The sequence below is a fragment of the Lissotriton vulgaris genome, chromosome 1_1, assembly GCF_964263255.1.
Source record: "Lissotriton vulgaris chromosome 1_1, aLisVul1.2, whole genome shotgun sequence".
Taxonomy (NCBI): domain Eukaryota; kingdom Metazoa; phylum Chordata; class Amphibia; order Caudata; family Salamandridae; genus Lissotriton; species Lissotriton vulgaris.
The window spans coordinates 961,504,330-961,527,741 of NC_141685.1; positions in this window are offsets into that span (position 1 = coordinate 961,504,330).

Genomic DNA, 23,412 nt, shown 5'->3' on the forward strand with positions numbered 1-23,412 from the left:
GGTTAAGTTCCATTGACTTATATTGACAAAAAGCATATAGATACTGCTCTAAAATTCTGTGTATTTTAACTTTTATGCCCCAGATGATCTTTTCCAGAAGGAACCCTGATCAATTAAAATGACAATTGCTTTTGCGTCTTTTCCTGTTTAGCCAGTTTTTTTAATTAAACGCTAGTTATACTTCAGGCTTCCTGACGCGTTGTGTTTTACTTTACACACCACATCACTAAGCAAACTTCGTTTTCTGGGTCCTTATCACAACACTCTTCTTTGGAGGTGTAAATATTACTACATTTAAGGATTTTATTCAAGGACAGCGGAGGACAGCACAAGCAACGTCATCAAAATATTACTAAACACTCTGGTGAGTTCTCTAACAGCAGCTGCTTTCCACTTAAACTTGAGAACTACCCATAATTCTCTCCTTTTTTGCATAATTTATGCGTCACTCTATGCCTGAAAGGGTTTTGTTTTGACTTATACTTGGTTGCTCCCTTGTATCTGGACAAAGCTATACCTCTCTGAAGAGCTCTAATTAGAGTGAAACACTGTGTCTGGGGTTGCTTTTACTCATTTCAGGTTGGCGTGAGTTGGTATTTTACCAATTCAAAGCTGTAATACTGTGCCTGGAGTGATAAATGGCTTTTGTCATTTTACAGCTCGGCAAGGACAGCACTGTGCTAGTCCTATGCTTAAAGACTTTGCTGTAGAAATGGCAAAAGACTTTGTCCTTTGCTATCTCAGCGTGGATGGCACTGTGCTAATCCTATGCTTAAAGACTTTGATAGAAAAACAGACATTTGAGGTGAGCAGATCTAGAGTGTCGCTGTTGGTGAGAGTGCTCTAACAGGAGCTGCTTTCCACCTAAACTCGAGAACTACCCAGAGTTCTCTCCTTTTTTGCATAATTTATGCGTCACTCTATGCCTGAAAGGGTTTTGTTTTGATATATATATATTCACTGAAAAAAACATAGGTTATAGACCATATATAGTTAGGAATTAGCATTTACAAAACCTTGAAAATTCACTGAAAAAACCATAGGTTATAGACCATATATAGTTAGGGATTAGCATTTACAAAACCTTAATTTACTCGCACAAAACCATTGAAATTCGCATATATAGTTAGTTGCACAAACTATATATCGCGCACCCGCAATCCACTGCTGATGATGTCACATATTACATCATTCATGACATGGTCAGTGACATCACTGATGACATCACTGATGACATCTCAAATGACATCACTGATGGGCGCCATTTTGGGCGAGGCCTGGCAGGTCCAGGATATAATCAAAATGTCTTCACCAACCAGCGGTCGAACCAGAATACCTTTCGGCAGTCCAAAAAGGTTCCGTTAAATGACAACAGAAGAGATAGGCAACAAGAACCATCAGTCAAAAGAGGGGACGCTTTCGTGAATGGGGCCCATGCCCTAGCAGGCAAGCGTCCGAGTTCCAAGGTGTCCCAGAGCCATTTTAGTGGACCAGGCCCAAATCCAAAGAGCTGGCCACCATTTTGAGAGTCCTGTGGCAGCCGGCTATCGCTGCACCACAAGAGTAGCCGCAATTCAGCTAGATGGCGGGTGAGCCACTGTACCGCAAAAGCGGGCGGAACTCAGCTGGAAGGCGAGTCAAACGCTAAGAGGCGCCCCACTGCAGATGAGGTACATCCACCTGGGGAGGAGGGAGAGGCCCGTTTGCGCTGCCTCCCCCCCCCCCCGGGCACCCCACGCCGTCTTTCGGCGCAGCATTGTAGGATGGGCACACCAGTGAAACTTGCTGGACACCACCTCGGTGCTATCCGGATCTCGGCGCGTTCGAGTCACTATACCGCAAGAGCGGGAGAAACTCAGCTGGATGGTGGGTGAGTCACTGTACCGCAAGAGCGGGCGGAACTCAGCTGGAAGGCGAGTCAAACGCTAAGAGGCGCCCCACTGCAGATGAGGTGCCTTCACCTGGGGAGGCGGAAGAGGGCCGTTTACGCCGCCTCTCCCCCCCCCCGGGCACCCCACGCCGTCTTTCGGCGCAGCATTGTAGGATGGCCACACCAGTGAAACTTGCTGGACACCACCTCGGTGCCATCCGGATCTCGGCGCGTTGTGCTGCCTTCGGCGTACTGTAGCAGCAAAAGTAACCGCAACTCAGCTGGACACGCCGTCTTTCGGTGCAGCATTGTAGGATGGCCATACCAGTGCCGCAACTTGCTGGACACCACCTCGGTGCCATCCGGATCTCGGCGCGTTGTGCTGCCTTCGGCCTACTGTAGCAGCAAGTGCGGGCGCAACTCTGCTGGACGGCGAGTGAAACGCTAAGGGGCGCCGCACTGCAGATCAGGTGCCTCCACCTGGGGAGGCGGAAGAGGGCCATTCGCGCCGCCTCCCCCCGGGCACCCCACGCCGTCTTTCGGCGCAGCATTGTAGGATGGCCACACCAGTGCAACTTGCTGGACACCAACTCGGTGCCATCCGGATCTCGGCGCGTTGTGCTGCCTTCGGCCTATTCGCACATCGGTTTTTGTAGGCTTTTTATAGCCCAAAGCCGCATAACAGGTCATGTGACTTGTTTATAAAACTTTTCATTGGTTCATTTTACTTTTGGTTTCCTAATGATGAAATGCTTGATCATATGACCTAAAAATAACACTTTCATTGGATTAAAACATTTTTTTTCCCAAACGATGAAAGCCCCACCTTTTTTTTTCTCACTCGGCAATCCAAAAAGGTTCCGCTAGATGACAACAGAGGGGACAGGCAACAAGAACCATCACTCAAAAAAGGGGAGGGCAAGTTCTTCCCTACCGGGTCACGTTGGGGCTCCACCGGAACTCATCGAATTGATAGTCTACAGTGTTTCTGGATGTTTCAGACTGAAGCTGGCGTCAGCATGAGAGCACCACCATCTCGTAGCTCCGTCGTGGCCATTCCGCAAGCAATCATGGCAGCCGCTCCCCACCGGAAGCCTGTGGGAGTCGGGGGCTCCCAAGACTTTTGTAGAATCTTCAAGGCTGAGGGGACGCTTTCGAGAATGGGGCCCAAGCCCTAGCAGACAAGCGTCCGAGTTCCAAGGTGTCCCAGGGCCATTTCAGTGGACCAGGCCCAAATCCGAAGAGCCAGCCGCCATTTTAAGAGTCCTGTGGCAGCCGCCTATCGCTGCACCGCAGGAGTGGGCGCAATTCAACTAGATGGTGAGCAAGATGCTGTAGCCGCAAGAGCGAGCGGTAAACAGCTGAATGGCGGATGAGGCACAGTGCAGCAAAAGCGGGCGGAAAAACGCTGAATGGCAAGTGAAACGCTAAAGGGGCGCCCCACTACAGCAGACGAGCCTCCACCTGGGGAGGCCCGTTCACGCCGCCTCCCCCCCCCCCCCGGGGCGCCCCACGCCGTTTTTCGGAGCAGCATTGTAGGATGCCAAAACCAGTGCGGCAAGTAAAGAACATCACCTGGGTGCCGTCCAGATCTCAGCGCGTTCTGCTGCCTTGGGACTATTTGCATAACAGACCGCAACTGACGAGGCACAGTGCAGCAAAAGCGGGCGGAAAACCGCTGAATGGCAAGTGAAACGCTAAAGGGGCTCCCCATTGCAGCAGAGGAGCCTCCACCTGGGGAGGCCCGTTCACGCCGCCCCCCCCCCCCCCCCCGGGGCGCCCCACGCCGTTTTTCGGAGCAGCATTGTAGGATACCAAAACCAGTGCAGCACGTAAAGGACATCACCTGGGTGCCGTCCAGAACTCAGCACGTTGTGCTGCCTTCGGACTATACGCACAACAGACCGCTACCAAGTCACACAAAACCATTGAAATTCCATATATAGTTAGTTGCACTAACTATATATCGCGCACCCGCAATCCACTGCTGATGATGTCACATATTACATCATTCATGACATGGTCAGTGACATCACTGATGACATCACTGATGACATCTCAAATGACATCACTGATGACATCACTGATGACAGCATCCAGTGACTGTATGTTTCTGTAAAGTTAAAATATGTCTTACATATTGAAGAATGAGTGGATGTATAAGTGTCTGGATGAAGGATTTAGTAGGTGCATGACTGACTGTATGAGTGAGTGATTAAATGTGTCTCACTGAGTGCATGGGTTAGTGACTAAACTGTCTTAATCTGTGCATCATTATGTCTGTTGTTCTGTAAACTGTTGCATGTGTTGATAAGTAGCTATATGAGTAACTATATGGGTTATTGATTGGTTGCCCAAGTATTTGTATGGGAGACTGAGTGTGTGTGGGTGGCTGGGAGGTGTATGACTCTGTCCATAGATGTGTGAGCAGTTGATTCACTAGATGTATGGTTTCAAAAGTGCATGTGGAAACAGCTGTATGGGCGGTTGACTGTGTGCATGAGTGTATTGGTGAGTGAATGGATATCTCAGTGCTACATGTCAAAGTAAGTACATATGTAAAACACAGTACATGTGAGAGTTGACATATATAAATAACTGTGCATAAGAGCCAGTGAATGTGTGAGTGGCTGTATGGATCATTGTGAACTTGTATCAGGGATTGTATAAGAGAGTAAATATGTGTTAGTATATGTTTGAATAAGTAAAGTTTGTATAACTGTATAGTTGAGGAAATGGAGGTGTGATTGATTCTTTGCATGACTGACTAGGTGTGTGAGTAACTCCATGGATGAGTGACAGTCTGTGAGTGTCTGTTTACACTGATTGTATCTAAGGTTATATTAGAGTCTGAAGAGGTTCATCGTATTATCACATGAATGATATCATCAGTGATGTGATCAGTAATGTCAAATGAGATGTCATCAGTGATGTCATCAGTGATGTCATTTGAGATGTCATCAGTGATGTCATTTGAGATGTCATCAGTGATGTCATCAGTGATGTCACGGACCATGTCATGAATGATGTAATATGTGACATCATCAGCAGCGGATTGCGGGTGCGCGATATATAGTTAGTGCAACTAACTATATATGGAATTTCAATGGTTTTGTGTGAGTAAAATAAGGTTTTGTAAATGCGAATTCCTAACTATATATGGTCTATAACCTATGGTTTTTTCAGTGAATTTTCAAGGTTTTGTAAATGCTAATTCCTAACTATATATGGTCTATAGTCTATGGTTTTTTCAGTGAATATATATACATACATACATATATAAACATATATCATCTGTATATCTATATAAATACAAACATAAATGCATGCATACATATACTTATATGCATACAGATGCATGTTATTTACATGAAAGTTGAAAAAACACTAATAAAAGCAAAGCTAAAAAGCCACCTCATTACAAACAGAATGGCTTTAACTTAAACGAGGGCGAGATCTATTGCATTTTCAATGCTTGTTTACTTTGGTTCCATCAAGAAGGCATTCAGATGTGACACACATTTGCCATAAAGTCTGAATGTTAGCACTCTAGTTGCACATTAGATCACTGTAGTAAAGCTACTGCTCACCAGGGACGTCTGCTGCTGGTATTCAAAGTGCATGTTTCAGTCTGCATGTCAGAATTTTTTTAATGAAATAGAAGAGGATTTGAGGAGTCACTCAAAATGATCCCTAATTTTTCTTTCTGAAGCACTAATCATACTTTCTATGGCAAAATTAACCCCCTCATGTTGTTCCTTTTTAAATTGAGTGTTTTCAGACTTACCACTTCATTCCAATCAAGATGGCTTCTGGTGTGCCATACTTTTGTCATAAGTAAGACTGTTAGCGCTCTAGTTGTTCTTTAGAACACTCTGGGACATTCTGTCATTGGGCTATACTTGGGGTACATCTGGGTGATATTTGGGCTACATTTAGGCTCTTTTGTCTCTGGTGGCCATCTTGGGAGACTGTATGTCAGAATTTTTTTATGAAATTGAAGAGGGTTTGAGAAGTCACTCAAAATGTGCCCTAATTTTTCTTTCTGCAGCACTAATCATAATTCATATGGCAAAATATACCCCCTCATTTTGTTCCTTTTTAAATTAAATGTTTTAAGAGTTACCACTTTATTCCAATCAAGATGGCTTCAGGTGTGCCATACCTTTGTAATAAGTAGGACTGTTAGCGCTCTAGTTGTTCTTTAGAACACTCTGGGACATTCTTTCATTGGGCTATACTTGGGCTACATCTGGGTGATATTTGGGCTACATTTGGGCTCTTTTGTCTCTGGTGGCCATTTTGGGAGACTGCATGTCAGAATGTTTTAATGAAATAGAAAAGGATTTGAGAAGTCACTCAAAATGTGCCCTAATTTTTCATTCTGCAGCACTAATCATACTTTCTATGGCAAAATATACCCCCTCATGTTGTTTCTTTTTAAATTAAATGTTTTAAGAGTTACCACTTTATTCCAATCAAGATGGCTTCAGGTGTGCCATACCTTTGTAATAAGTAGGACTGTTAGCGCTCTAGTTGTTCTTTAGAACACTCTAGGAGGCTGCAGTAGAACACAAAGGAATCAACTGACAGTCTCTGTCCTTGTTGGATGTACATGTTTTACTGAGAATGTCAGACTTCATTTTCACATGACCGAGAAAGATAATGTGAATTTACAGAAAATATGCTTTCAGTTTAGCTTATAGATCCCCTTCCAAACCACTGTGGGAAAATCATGAGATATTAGTTTTCTTTCAAACAATATTCATGATATCACAGCAGAAGGTTTTTTCACATGGTAAAATCACCTTAGAACCCACCACAACTCCTAAAACGAGTATGGTACCATCAACAAATGATTTATAATGTAACTGTGACCCAGTCCCTGTTTCACCCCCGCCTGGACTGTGCCCCCCTGAAACCTTACCGTTGTCAAGGACTTCCCACTCACGCACTTTTAGACAACCCCCTCGGGTCCGTAACAGTGTCAGAGCGAACAGCATGACCCACAGTGCCCCGCCCCTCTCTCTGTTCCAGGAACCTATCACCGGGCCTCAGGCACCGGAAGTACGTCACCGTGAACTCGGAAGTCCCACCCCGGAGGCAGCGACAGCACCAGTGAAAAGCGAACGCCACTGTGAGGACGAGGTCGGAGCATTGTGGCAGGATACTCAGACGGCGTTGGAGAGCGAGAGGAAGAGCAAGCCGAAGAAGACGAGTGGACGGAGGACTGGTGGAGCCCTTGAGGAGGTGGCTGAAGAGCGGCCGTGGCTCACTGGAGAGCTACGGCGGACCGCGTGAGTAGCGTAAACCTCCCCGTGAGCACGCTAGGTGCTCGGTGTATATATATTGTATAGTTCTCTCACTTTTAGGCACTTATCGCACGTTAACTGCACTGTGATTATTGTAAAGCACTTCACCCTGCAAAACGCCCTCCTCCCGTCACCCTCACGCTGACACTCTTTTCTCTGACCTACTTCCCTATCTTTCGGTACGTTCCTCTTCCCCATAGAACCCTACCTCATTAGTCCTTCCTTTTCTTCCCACGCACGTCCCGGTGTCGGTGTCAGCATACGTTTTGAGACCCAGTTCGGTCTAACGGTCCCTTCTCTCTCTTATTGCCCTCCGAGGTACCTCCCCAGCAACGGAGACGAAGAACCTCCCGAGACCCTGCAAGCAGAAGATCGTCGACCAGGAAGAACCATCCCATCTTACCGGACTACCTTTGCCATCCTGTCTGTTGACTCTCGTACCAATAAAAACCAACTATAGCCCACTACATTCGGCCTCCTTGCCTGCGACACCCCCACGATCACATTTGGTGTCAGAAGTGGGATCAGCTGGAAGCATGGAGGCCGTCATGAAGAGAATGGGCGACTCCCAAGAACAACTGGGGAAACTTATGGAGCAGTTTATGAAAACCGCCGAGGACGACAGAGGGCAGCTACATGACGTCTTGAAGGGCCAAGGAACCGCACATGACCAAGCCATGGGCAAACTGACTGACGTCTTAGGACAACCACGAGCCATGGCTTCACTCCCCTCCGTGGTTTTGCAAAAATATGTCCCGGGGGAAGACCCGGACTACTTCTTTACAAACTTTGAGAGGCTGGCACAAGCGGCAAACTGGCCCGCGGATCGATGGGGCCAATATCTGGGTCCCCTCCTCACCGGAGACCTACAGGCGGCCTATCAACAAGCCAACATCCAAGGCAACAACCCCTATGCCGACATAAAGAAGTGCATCCTAGAGCGCTTGGGGGTGGACGACGACACCTACCGAGTGAAGCTTAGACAAGCTAAGGAAGGGCCGCAAGAAAATCCGCATGCTCTATCCTTCCGCATCAAGGACCTCGCCAACCGGTGGCTTAGACCGGAAAACTCCACCAAAGACGAGATATTAGAGAAAATCTATCTTGAACAGTTTTTGAACTCTTTGCATCCCGCCACTCAGAGATGGGTTCGGCAACATACTAGGTTGACTCTGGAAACTGCAGTGGAAATAGCCTGTGCCTATGGTCGTGCTCAGGAGCTACAACGCGGTAAGGAGGAAAACCCGCACCGACCACACAACCCCACAGCCAGCCGTCCAACACGTCCATTGCCCTCTCGAAGACCTGACCCTCCTCCTCTCTTACATTCTCCAGTCCTATATCGTCCCCCCAATCCCGGACCCCAGTGCTACCATTGTGGGAACTTTGGACACATAGCCCGCATGTGTCCTCAGAAGGAGGTACCCATGGAAATCGGACTGGCTCGGAACTATGTTTGCAACACGCCAAGGGACACTCCTCCTCCTCCGTTTCATTGCCCAGTGTCCATTGAAGGACAGGAGATGCTGGCCCTCGCAGATACTGGATGCCGACAAAGCGTCCTTCGTCCGCAAGATTTGGTTCTTCCCCACGGATCACCAACCGGAACAGTGGCCATACAGTGTGTACAGGGCGATACTAAACGCTATCCCACCACACAAGTCTGAGTTCAACATCCCGGGGACCCGGGAACCCACCTCACGGTCGGTCTGGTACCGGCGTTACCCGAACAAGCTATATTAGGTAGCGATTATCCCGGACTCCCGACCCTTCTCCAGGACACTACGGACTCCCTGTCACAATGGTGGAAAGAAGCCCCTTACCCTCAGGGTCCATCCTCTCCGTCCAAAGAACCGAAACCTCACAAATCAAAGAACCAGAAAAGACAGGAGAAGAAACACCCTTCCTTTGCCTATCCAGTGAATGTGGATGACTCACCCTGGCAAACCGACCAAGAGTTCCGTGCTGCCCAACAGGAGGACCCGCTCCTGCAAGAAGCATGGGGAAGGGCCTTAGAACAGGAAGACCCCACACAAGTAGGTCCTTATTTCTTTAAGAAGCGGGGGTTGTTATATCGAAAGGGAGGTCCCTTACAATCCGCCCAACTGTTGATTCCCGGTCCCTTCCAGGATAAGGTCCTCTTTCTAGCACATAGTCACCTGTTAGGGGGTCATTTTGGGGACGAAAAAACGAGCCAGACTGTCCTTGATAAGTTCTACTGGCCCGGGGTCCATCAACACATCAAAACTTACTGTCGCGAATGCATTGTCTGCCAGAAACACAGCCGATACCAACCCCCTAAGGTACCACTACAACCTCTTCCTCTCATTGATGTCCCATTCACTAGGGTGGGGATGGACATAATAGGGCCCCTGTTACCCTCCCGAACAGGTTGCCGTTACGCCCTTGTCATAGTAGACTATGCTACCCGCTTCCCTGAGGCCTTTCCATTACGCCAACCCACAGCGCAGAACATTGCCAAGGCGCTAATCACACTTTTTTCCAGAGTAGGCTTTCCCCGGGAAATCCTCACGGATCAGGGCACCCCATTCGTTTCTTCCCTACTTAAACAAGTCTGCTCTACGCTAGGAATAAAGCAAATCCGAACTTCGGCCTACCATCCCCAGACGGATGGTCTAGTCGAACGTTATATCGCAACGTTGAAACAGACACTAAAAAAACTGTTAGGCCTGGAGGCCAAAAGGTGGGAGGAAATCCTGCCTTTGGCCCTTTTTGCCATAAGATGTAAGCCCCAGAGCAGTACGGGCTACTCCCCGTATGAACTGTTGTATGGGAGACCCCCGCGCACCTTACTGGATATGGCCCAGGAAGCCTGGGAAGCCGAGCCTGACCGCACCCGCCCTTTGCCAGAGTACGTTAACAATCTAAAGACTCATTTAGCTGAGATAAGAGAGATAGTGAAACAGAATATGGAAAAGGCCCAAAATACACAGAAAAAACAATATGATAAAGGTACCAAGGCCAGGGTATTCGCCGTGGGCGACCTGGTCCTCTTGATGATGCCCTCCTCAGATCAAAAACTCTTGGGCCAGTGGCAAGGGCCCTATGCCATTCAACGACAGGTCACCCCCGTAACTTATGAGATAGAACTCGACCCCACAAGAGGCACGTCCCAGATCTATCATGTTAATCATTTGAAGAAGTGGGAGGGACCCCGTCCTGTTCTAATGGGAAGTAGGCCCCCTTTTTCCTTTCCGTTCGACCCCTGTCTGGACCCTGCTTTAACTCCGGTACAGGTCCAAGCCCTCCAAGCAGCCCTGACCCCTGTAATGAAGGTCTTTTCTTCTTGTCCGGGACGTACTACCGTCACCGAACACTCGATTGAGACAGAACCCGGGAAGGTGGTTAGACTGCGTCCCTATCGAGTCCCTGAGGCCCGCAGAGCAGTTATAAAGAGGGAGACCGAGGACATGTTAAAGATGGGAATCATTGAGCCTTCGATCAGTGAGTGGAACTCCCCTATAGTCCTGGTGCCGAAACCCGACGGCTCTGTCCGTTTTTGCATAGACTTCCGGGAGGTAAACAAGGTCTCCCGATTCGATACATATCCTCTACCCCAAGTTGACGAAATGGTCGAAAGGATAGGGAAGGCCAAATACATTTCAACCCTTGATCTCTGCAAGGGTTATTGGCAGATCCCCCTCCGAGAACAGGATAAGAAGAAGACCGCTTTCTCTACCCCGGAGGGTTTGTTCCAATTCATTGTCATGCCCTTTGGGTTACACGGCGCCCCTGCCACCTTCCAGCGAGCCATGAATCTGGTACTACGTCCCCACACAGCATATGCAGGGGCCTATTTGGATGATATAGTCATCTATAGCGATAGCTGGGAACAACACCTCGTCCATTTGCATGTGGTTGTCTCTTCCTTGGGCTCCTTTGGGTTTTCCATCAATCCGGCCAAAACCACCCTGGCCGCCCAAACCGTCCAGTACCTCGGTTTTCTTTTGGGTGAAGGTCTGATCCGACCCCAGGAGTCCAAAACCAAAGCCATTGAGACTCTCCCGTTTCCCCGGACAAAGAAAGATCTCCGGGCGTTTCTAGGGCTCCTAGGTTATTATAGGAGATTTGTCCCCAACTTCTCTCAAAGGGCCGCCCCTCTTACAGACCTGTTAAAAAAAGCTACACACACCGAGCTAGCCCTAAACCACCCTAGTCCTCTTGTATGGCATGCATTTAACGACCTGAAAGACGCCCTGACCTCCAGTCCTGTCCTTGTAAGCCCTGATTATTCCCGGCCTTTTGTACTCCAAACAGATGCGTCCGATCAGGGTTTAGGAGCAGTCCTCTCCCAAATTGACTCACAAGGAAATGAAAAGCCAATATTGTATCTCAGTCGAAAACTCTTTCCTAGGGAACTTAACTATGCTGTTGTAGAGAAAGAAGCCCTCGCAATCAAGTGGGCTGTCGAAAGCCTGAGATACTACCTAGAGGGTAGGGAGTTCACCATTTACACCGACCATGCCCCCTTGGAATGGATGGCCCGGAATAAGGGGCATAACGACCGGGTCCTCCGATGGTTCCTGTCTCTCCAACCCTTTCGGTTTCAGACACGCCACTGAAAAGGATCTGAACAAGGCAACGCAGACTTTTTGTCCCGGTACCCCAGTTCTCTCACCGGTACAAGAAAGACAGCCAGGGGAAGGGAATGTGACCCAGTCCCTGTTTCACCCCCGCCTGGACTGTGCCCCCCTGAAACCTTACCGTTGTCAAGGACTTCCCTCTCACGCACTTTTAGACAACCCCCTCGGGTCCGTAACAGTGTTAGAGCGAACAGCATGACCCACAGTGCCCTGCCCCTCTCTCTGTTCCAGGAACCTATCACCGGGCCTCAGGCACCGGAAGTACGTCACCGTGAACTCGGAAGTCCCACCCCGGAGGCAGCGACAGCACCAGTGAAAAGCGAACGCCACTGTGAGGACGAGGTCGGAGCATTGTGGCAGGATACTCAGACGGGCGTTGGAGAGCGAGAGGAAGAGCAAGCCGAAGAAGACGAGTGGACGGAGGACTGGTGGAGCCCTTGAGGAGGTGGCTGAAGAGCGGCCGTGGCTCACTGGAGAGCTACGGCGGACCGCGTGAGTAGCGTAAACCTCCCCGTGAGCACGCTAGGTGCTCGGTGTATATATATTGTATAGTTCTCTCACTTTTAGGCACTTATCGCACGTTAACTGCACTGTGATTATTGTAAAGCACTTCACCCTGCAAAACGCCCTCCTCCCGTCACCCTCACCCTGACACTCTTTTCTCTGACCTACTTCCCTATCTTTCGGTACGTTCCTCTTCCCCATAGAACCCTACCTCACTAGTCCTTCCTTTTCTTCCCACGCACGTCCCGGTGTCGGTGTCAGCATACGTTTTGAGACCCGGTTCGGTCTAACGGTCCCTTCTCTCTCTTATTGCCCTCCGAGGTACCTCCCCAGCAACGGAGACGAAGAACCTCCCGAGACCCTGCAAGCAGAAGATCGTCGACCAGGAAGAACCATCCCATCTTACCGGACTACCTTTGCCATCCTGTCTGTTGACTCTCGTACCAATAAAAACCAACTATAGCCCACTACATTCGGCCTCCTTGCCTGATTTTCCGGCCCGCGACACCCCCACGATCACAGTAACTAAAGTCCTAAAACCCTCTATTAACTACAATGCTTTTTAATGAGGTGCTATCATGTATATTGGTCCCAAGATGGCTGCCAACACTTCTTGGATGAAGTGCTGACAGCCAATCAGATCAGATGTGTTGTTAGGCTCCGCCCAGATATATATCTTTTTGTGAACCTAAATTACTCAAAATCCACTGGAGCACATATATTGAGACCTAGCAAAGGCACATCGGGCTAACAGTCCCTACAATTTTGCCAAGTTTCGTGCAAATCCATTCAGCCGTTCGAGCTAAAAGTGAGGCCAACCGCCCTATGGAAATTAACATGGGAAAAACGCGTTTTGGGACCCCCCTTTTTTCTCGGCCCCCCCTTGATGAAACCCCCCCAAATTGTCAGGGGCTGCTCAGAAACGAAATGTTCCATTTTCCTGAAAATTTCAGCCAATTCCGTCCACAAACGCCAAAGTTATTAGACATAGAATTTTCAAAAATCCCATAGAGAAAAAATCCTAACTATATATATTACCTACTGGCGGTCGCCAGTAGGTAGTTATAGTTAGGATTGTTTTCCATAGGAAATCCTCAACATTCTATTTGGAATAACTTTGGCCCTGGTTGAAGAATCTTAGCGAATTTCTCATAGAAGATGGCTCGGTCCGCTGCGCTCCTTTCCTGAAAGTTTGGGGGGGATTGGTCAAGTGGGGGCTGAGATATAAGGGGGGTCCCAAAACGTGTTTTCTACATGTTATTTTCCATAGGACCTTTAGACTCGGCTACAGGTCGAACGGCTGAATGGATTTATAAGAAATTTGGCAAAACTGTAGAGTCCGGTTCGCAGATTACGCTTTTTTCGGAATGGTGTAAATCCGTTCAGTAGTTGTTGAGAAAATTAAAGTTAAAGTCAATTATATATCTATAGGCGCGCACGCGTGCGCGCACTCAAGCGGCTGCGCGTGAGCGGAATTTCTTTTTGCTGCGTGACGTCTCTTAACGTTCGATTCGAAGGAAATCAGGAAGGTTTGTCCGCCATTTTGTCACTGCGAGTAAATATATTGTTCATTTCAAAGCGTTGAAACATGGAAAGGGGAGAAGGTAGAGATTGTTTTGCTGCGTAGCTTTTCTCGGGGTGTGCAGTAAGGGCGTTAAACGCAAAAAGATATAATTTTTTCCCGAAAAAAAATACGGGGTGCGCGCACCCGGTCGCGCACACCTATTTACAAGAGTGTGAAAATGGAGATAAATCAGAAGTTTGAGTGGTTAGATATAAGGTGGCTCTGAAAAGAGCCCTTGTGTTAATTGAGTGTTTTCTGCATTTATAAGTAAGTACCGATGCAGAGCCTGATGTTGCAGAGGAAGATTCTGTTTCCCTCATTCGTGAAATGAACACCGTCTCTCCTATAGACGTCTTGCATGTGGTATCGCAAGTTGTTGTGGTAAATAGAACCCATGCTATAATCTCTGAGGAACGCAGAAACAGATTTATTTACATGTCTCCTTGCTTTCTCAAATTGTGCACAATGTTGATTGGACCAATTCCATTTCTGTCTTTGGCATATATTGGAATATACCAAGGCAGATCGAGGAAAAAGTGTCATCAATTGTCGAAAGGTGTCTTTTAGAAGCATTTCCAGACCTACCCCAGTGATTGTGCCTAGATCGTTCCCACCACAGTGCACAATTATAAGGTCTGGTTCTGGGAGATGCATAAAAGTTTTCACCAATGGAATCAATTGGTGACATTTCAATCCTCTTTTGCCAATCCATGTTATGTGTACATTTGGTAAGCCGAGGTTGCAAATTCGTCTGCTTACTGCATATTTTTCACTCCAGTGAATATAACTGTGTCCTATTAGCCAGACCTTCATTTTCAAGGGATTTGTAGTCGTCCTCCGATCGGTTCTGGAAGTGGAATGGGAGTTAGAAGTTGAAATTCTAAATAAAGAAAAAGGAAGAGGCTGGGTGTGGTTAAAAAAATAAAAATTATTGGTTGATTGTAATAAGTGGAGATTGAACAGTATGTTGCATGTTAATGTTTATGATAAACGAAAAGTACTATTGGGTGTGAAAAAACAAGACATGTAACAGAGCTGTGGATTGGCAGGTGTTTCTGGAGGGAAAATAGTCTTCTTAATTTGTTGTAGAACGTTGAGACATGAACTTTTGACCTGTGCCTTCAGCAAGGTGCAGAATGAGGTGTAACCATGGAAACAGCCGGAGATGGCAGTTGGTGATGGGTTCACTCTTTGGTGCCTCTGCATCTGCACTCTGTTCTGTGGTGGCAGGCGGAGAACTGTTTGTTATTGTGGAGATGAAAGTGTGATAAGGAGAGAAATACGACATAGCGTTTGGCCTGTAGAAGCGTGGGAGCAGTGATTAAGTCTGAGTGAAGCGGAACTGTGGCGGTGCTTGGTAACAGTAAAAAATTTTTTTTATCAGTGGTATAACTGTCTGTATGGTGCGCGACCTACTAAGAAAGAGTTCACGGGCCGTATTTGGCTTGCAGGTTCTAGTATCAGTAAGTGAGGTCGAGAAAAGAAAACATTCAGGACTTTATTTATGAAGGCCTTGCGCCACCGGTGCGTCACTTTTTCTCATTTTAAAAAATGACGCACCGGCGGTGCAAGGTCTTCATAAATAAGGTCCTCAGTGTCTACAGTTAAGGTTATGTGGAACCCATGAATAGTTTTTCAATATGAAATCATTTCAGTTGAGATTGTGGATTAAAAGAGAAACCGTGAATATTTGAAATGTTTATTTAGAAATGTACTGTTTTAAAGGCAAATCATTATGTAATATGAGTACAGAAATTGCAAAAAACACAGTAATTGGTATTGTCAGTAGTACATGGAATACATGGAAATAAGCAGTTGAGATGCGAAATGGCGTTTACAGTTATAAAAAACTCAATTAAAATTTACACATTAATTAGGGTACATGTAGCATATATTAGCGAGTTTTGCATCGAGTACGTTTGAAGTAACCTTACATAAGATATGCAATAGAATTGTTGAGGTTAGACTGTAAAAAAATAAAGTTGAAAATCGAGTAGCTGAAGAAACAAATGTAGTCCACATAAAAGATCAAAATTTAAACAACACTAAATCATAATGCCCACTGTTAGTAAAGCCAATAGGTCTGTTCTTCAAAAGAAAATATGGAAAAGAACGTGAAGAATATAGGGAAGCAAAAGGAAATGAGGACGTCAATGGTTTGTGTAAGAGTTATTGAAGCATTGTTTAGGCAAAATAGGTAGCTTCTGCTTGTAACAGGAAATCACTTTTATCATTTGAAAGTATGTCAGCTATCCAATGGAAAAGAGTAAAGCAGTACTCATGATCTGTTAAAATCGGAGCCTCTTTTATTATCACAGGGCAGCTCGGTGGGTTTTCGATGTAGTTCTCTGTTAGGAAAGAGTTAACCGTCCATTGTGTAGGCAAAGTAGGCGGCAAGTGCTTCTAACCGGAAATCACTGTTATCATCTGAAAACATGTCAGCCATCCAATTGAGAAGATCAAAGGAGCATTCATGATCTGTCATTATTGGAGCGTCTTTTACCATCATTGAGCAGCTCGGTGGGTTTTCGATGTAGCTCTCTGTTAGGAAATCTTGCGCCACTGCGAATATATTCCAATGACCCAGAACTCCTTGTATCGCTGCAAAGGCCATAAACCCTCCGTTGTAACAAAGCTGTTCATGATCAAGTAACGGATTCATGAGGTGATTGTAATTCGGTTCAGGAGGTACCAAATTGCAGAGACATAAATCCAGGGCCCACGTGAAATCACAGCTCAGGCAATGAAATACAGGCTGCACACAGGTGAAATACGAATATCGAAATCATAATCGATATGAAGTATTCAAAGTTGAGAGTGCTAAGGTGCCGTAGTACAGAAGTATTCTCTGTTGAAATAGTTCTAAGTGGTCCGGCTCGTTTGCGAAGGCAGGAGGGACATCAATTTTGAATTTCCCAAGATGGTAAAGGAAACGGCGCAGCACTGCCGGTTGTATAGCAACTCTACAGAATTAGGTCGCCGGCTATGCAGTGGAGAGGAGCAGAATGACTTGATAAATTTTCTAGGAGTCTAGTCACTTAAATATTGCTTAGTAGTTATCAAAAAAGTAGCTTTTCTTGAAGGTCACTTTTTTTTACATCAATGCTGTTTTCTGTGAATGTTAGCTAAGTGAAAGGTATATGTGTGAGCAGATGCTACGTTAAGTTTTAAATGTGACAATGGAGCTCTTGTTCATGTCTTCCGATTCAAGGTCGGTATTCGCTGCCAAATGCAAATATCAAGAAATGCATGCGTGGGGTAGATAGTCTGCATTCTTAAAGGAAAGCAAATGGAGGGTTATTTTTACCGCGTTAGCATTGTCGTTTAAAAAGTTACAGTGATTTTCATTATATGTTAAGAAAGTGTCACTGATGAAGACTGAAAATAAATCCTTATAAATAACAGGGACTGGTGTATTTTAGAAAAGGTGTGTAACATTACATGAATTGTAAAAAAAAAATAATGTAATTGAAAGTGTATGGTTTGAAAATGAAATGTAGAGGTTTATAGTTCACGTTTTGAAAGCGGTTCTAGAGGGTCAGATGCATGATAGATTTATAAAAAATAGAACATGTTTTTCAATAGTATTATGGAAAAAATATGTGCCTTTATGTACTATTTAGATTTTCTGCCTGTTGCCTATTCTTTGAGTTTTAGTAATCCTGTGTCTTATAAGTTTTCCAGGGGCGGTTTGAGGTTCATGGTGGGCTTGGGCAGGGAGGGTAGGTTGGGGGTTTGTAATAGGGGGTCCGGGTGGGGTGGAGTGCGGAGTTTAGTGAAGAGTGTGGGGGGCGGGGGGTTAGGGTGTTTGGTAATGGAGCAGAGTCAGAGGACGCCAAATTTCTGTTATGGGGTGCCACGGAAATATGTATTTATTCTCAGAGGTTTATTATATTAAGGATATATATTAACATGGTGGCTCTTGTGGTTTTGTGGTTCTGTGCATGTGTATAATGCTGGCCCTGTAGTTTTTGTCTATGGACCTCATTACGACACAGGGGAGCCACGTTGCACAGTTGGAGATCAGAGACTTAGGAAATAAAACTTTATAATTGTAAGGGCTCTCAGCGATACAAATCGCCCGTTCTCGGTGTAAAAAATATCACCGCTATTGGTGGTATTTTCTACTGTGTTAGTGCTCGAAGGAGAATAGTAACATATATGTGAAAGAAAATTCTGTAACAGGCTCAGCATTTCACATTATCGCGTGAAAACAAAAGTTGTTCTCACATAGCAATAAGTCTCTTATAATTAAGGGACGGAGTGTATATAGTGCTATTTACTACTCTGCTATGTGAACGATGTCGAATATTTCATAAGAGGAGGCTTTAAAAGTTTTTCGATAAACTGGTTTTCCAGGGAAGTGGGTGGAGTGTTCCGTGTAAATTGCAGAATAGAAACTAGTAAGAACCAATTGGAAGTGTTGTTTTAAAGTCACATGACTGCAGATGCGTGTCTCGACGCCTGTACGCGATAGGTGGGTGCGCGCACCCGGACGCGCACTAAATGAAAGCGGCGAAAAAACATCCCATAATATGCTCTTGGAGCACGTTTTGGTAGAAAGAGTTAGTTCTGAAAAGAACTTTTTTTTATTTTATTTTTTTTTTGAAACAAGTGTTATGATGCTTTTGATTTCTTAAAGTTGCTACGACATTTTTCAGTATGTCATACTATCCAAATAAAGTGAAGAAATTTAACTTTTCTTGGAGCATTTATGACTCTCAATTTTGTGTTTAATTAGAATAAAGCTTTGCTCTCCGTATACAAGAAGTTTTCCACAGTTCGTGCATTTCATGTGCACGTTCGCCAGATATGGTTTCAAGTCCATTTTAGCACTCGATGGAGGTACAGGTCGTCCACCGGAAGATGTGCTGATTACTTCTGATGGTAATAGCGTGGCCTCCGTTTTTCTTCTTAAAGGTGGTCGCTCATTTCCTTCAGATTCGGAAGATGAATGCGGAACGGTAGCCATTGCAGCGAAGTCTTCGGGAAGATGTTCGACGTTGTTCTCTCTTGAGAGTAGAAAAGAAAGTGATGGAAGTGGGTGGAGTGCTGCGTGCAAATTCCAGAATAGAAACTACCAAGAACCAATTAGAAGTGTTGTTTTGAAGTCACATGACTTCACATACAAGTGTCAGGTCCTGTACGCGATAGGAGGGTGCGCGCACCCGGTCTCGCACTAAAATAAAGCGGCGAAAAACCATCTCATAATATGCTCTTGGAGCACGTTTTGGTAGAAAGAGTTAGATCTGAAAAGAACTTTTTTTTTTTTTTTTTGGAAACAAGTGTTATGATGCTTTCGATTTTTTAAAGTTGCTACGTCATTTTTTAGTATGTAATACTATGAAAATGAAGTGAAGAAATTTATCTTTTCTTGGGGCATTTGTGATTTTCAATTTTCAGTTTAATAAGAACGAGGCTCTGCTCTCCATACAAAATAATTTTTCCACACTCGTTGCATTTCATATGCACCTACGCAAAATATGGTCTCAAGTCCATCTCAGCACTCGATGGAGATACAGGTCGTCCACCAGAAGATGTGCTGGCCACCTCTGATGGTAATAGCGTGGCCAGGGCTCTTGTCGATGCTTTTGCATAATGCTCAGGGTGCCTTTGTTTAACATGCCGCTGCATGATGTGTATAGAAAAGGAATATTTTTTATCTGGATTTCCCCTTGAGAGCTCCGAATTGCATATCGTGCAGGTTACTTTTGGCGCATTCACTTTCTTTTGATCTTCAGGATAAGTAAAAAATTGCCAAATGAAAGATTCCTTTTTTCCTCTTAACGGTGGTCGCTCATTTCCTTCAGATTCGGAAGATGAATGCGGAAGGGCAGCCATTTCAGCAAAGTTTTCCGGAAGATGCTCGACGTTGTTGTCTCTTGAGAGTAGAAAAGATTGTGAGGAAAGTGGGTGGAGTGCTTCGTGTAAATTCCAGAACAGAAACTACTAAGAACCAATTGCAAGTGTTGTTTTCAAGTCACATGACTTTACATGCGCTTCTTAGGACGTGTAGGCGGTGGCACTATCTAGTTACGAACGTGATTTCATACTTAGGAACTAGCATTCAAAAAACCTATGAAATTCACTGAAAAAACCATAGGTTTTACACACGTTATAGTTAGGAAATAGCATTTGAAAAACCTATGAAATTCACTGAAAAAACCATAGGTTTGACAACAGTTATAGTTAGCTGGAAATTTTACTGACATAAAACCAATGAAATTCCACGTTATAGTTAGTTGGACTCACTATAACTTGCACGTGTAATGCACTGCTGATGACATTACATATTACATCACTCATGACATGGTCAGTGACATCAGTCATGACATCACTGATGACAGACCTCCTTTAAGTGTAATGTAACCCTTAAAACACATATTGGAAAATAGAAATTAACATTTTCAAAAAAATGGAGATACCCATACCAGTTACAACAACCAATTCAGTAATGCCACCATCTATATACACATTCTCTCATTCACCAACAGTTCTATATAGTCACTAATACATATACTCACTCATCATATGTAGTGATACACCTATACATCCTGTTACAGACCGACAGTCATCCAAAAGTTACTCACACACATACTCACACATGCAAATAAACTATTGAACATCCATTCATTTGCATATACAACTATACACACACTACCACGTTACTTCTAAGGAAACCTATACATACTTACTCTCTTAAACAATCACATATAGAAACACATACTTATTTAAACAGGAACTCTTTCTATCTCTTATTCTCACATATACTGACTTATATATATCAATACTCACATATACTAAATTAAAACATATCTTGTTACTAATAAAGACACTAGTGAGGCAGGCATTCACTCACTAACACACACATATACACACTCATCCACCCATACAGTCCTGTACATATGCTGTCTTCAAAAAACATAGAAACAGTGAGTCAGTCATTGATGGATCTATATGATAAGTAACACCCCCACCAAACCATAGAGACACTCATACTGATACTAAAAAAACATCTAATAACCCATATACACACACATGTAGGTACTCACCAACCCATGCAGCCATTTATACACAAAGTGAAACACTGATACATATATTTAAATATTTAAACATTACTCGTTAATATATGTAGTCACTAAGATACACTTAATAAGCCAGTTAACCAATCATTTTTTTAAAAAAAAACATCCATTTACACACTTATTTAAACATTTATTCTTCCATCGACCTTTACATATACATATATAAAACATATTTATTTTTCAGAAAGGCACATATTCACTGGATGGTGTCATCACTGATGTCATGAGTGATGTCACTGACCATGTCATGAGTGATGTAATATGTAATGTCATCAGCAGTGTATTACACGCGCAAGTTATAGTGAGTCCAACTAACTATAACGTGGATTTTCATTGGTTTTATGTCAGTAAAATTTCCAGCTAACTATAACTGTTGTCAAACCTATGGTTTTTTCAGTGAATTTCATAGGTTTTTCAAATGCTATTTCCTAACTATAACGTGTGTAAAACCTATGGTTTTTTCAGTGAATATATATATATTTTTGAACACTGGAGAGTACTCACCTCTGCTGTATCGCTGAAAGCAGCGCGATGAAAAGACATAAATAACTGTGCCTTTAACTGGATGAAATGGACTGCAGTCCCTTTTCACTGTCCTCATAAGTTACGTTATTTAAAATCCTAACGAACCCACGGAGATGGCAGCTAATGGCATATGAGGAAGAGTTGTCCTAACTCGAAACGCGTCATGCCTGTAATTTTTCTGAATAAAAAGAACAACTTTCAAGCACTGCTGGTGTGGCCTGTATAGCGTGATGAAGATGCACGTTTCTTTTGTTGGATTTACAGAGATGTCTGACACATCTCAAAACAGACCCCGACCCGCGAGGAGGAGGCACTTTAACTTGTCAGAGCGGTGGAACCTGAAGCTGGACGCTTCTTTGAAAAGGTGCCCTCCAGCTGCTAAAAACGACACGAACGGAGTTTGCATTGGAAGGGCCTCCAGGAGGGGCCCGCCCGAACTTGGTGAATGGACATTTGGTGCAGCTAGGGTTTGCCGAGGATTCCCCCTCAGCACAACAGACTTGAGGCTACAATTTGGGGAAAAGAAGAAAAGCTGCATGAAACTCCTGTGGTAGTAAAATTGAATTGGTGCAATGTGACTGAGGTACGGAACTCTTTCCATTTAAATGCATGTTTTGCACTCGGGGCACATCGCACTTATCTGGATTTTACCAAAATCGGCAGTGAAAACCAGCGTTGAATTGAAGGGCAGTTATGGAGCATTATGGGCAATGCAGTCCTTGACATACTAACAGGACGCTTTGAAAACCAACAACAGAGGGAACTGTTATATTTGTACCACTAGGGAGTTACTTGTAAAACTTTGAACACTGGAGAGTACTCACCTCTGCTGTATCGCTGAAAGCAGCGCGATGAAAAGACATAAATAACTGTGCCTTTAACTGGATGAAATGGACTGCAGTCCCTTTTCACTGTCCTCATAAGTTACGTGATTTAAAATCCTAACGAACCCACGGAGATGGCAGCTAATGGCATATGAGGAAGAGTTGTCCTAACTCGAAACGCGTCATGCCTGTAATTTTTCTGAATAAAAAGAACAACTTTCAAGCACTGCTGGTGTGGCCTGTATAGCGTGATGAAGATGCACGTTTCTTTTGTTGGATTTACAGAGATGTCTGACACATCTCAAAACAGACCCCGACCCGCGAGGAGGAGGCACTTTAACTTGTCAGAGCGGTGGAACCTGAAGCTGGACGCTTCTTTGAAAAGGTGCCCTCCAGCTGCTAAAAACGACACGAACGGAGTTTGCATTGGAAGGGCCTCCAGGAGGGGCCCGCCCGAACTTGGTGAATGGACATTTGGTGCAGCTAGGGTTTGCCGAGGATTCCCCCTCAGCACAACAGACTTGAGGCTACAATTTGGGGAAAAGAAGAAAAGCTGCATGAAACTCCTGTGGTAGTAAAATTGAATTGGTGCAATGTGACTGAGGTACGGAACTCTTTCCATTTAAATGCATGTTTTGCACTCGGGGCACATCGCACTTATCTGGATTTTACCAAAATCGGCAGTGAAAACCAGCGTTGAATTGAAGGGCAGTTATGGAGCATTATGGGCAATGCAGTCCTTGACATACTAACAGGACGCTTTGAAAACCAACAACAGAGGGAACTGTTATATTTGTACCACTAGGGAGTTACTTGTAAAACTTTGAACACTGGAGAGTACTCACCTCTGCTGTATCGCTGAAAGCAGCGCGATGAAAAGACATAAATAACTGTGCCTTTAACTGGATGAAATGGACTGCAGTCCCTTTTCACTGTCCTCATAAGTTACGTTATTTAAAATCCTAACGAACCCACGGAGATGGCAGCTAATGGCATATGAGGAAGAGTTGTCCTAACTCGAAACGCGTCATGCCTGTAATTTTTCTGAATAAAAAGAACAACTTTCAAGCACTGCTGGTGTGGCCTGTATAGCGTGATGAAGATGCACGTTTCTTTTGTTGGAT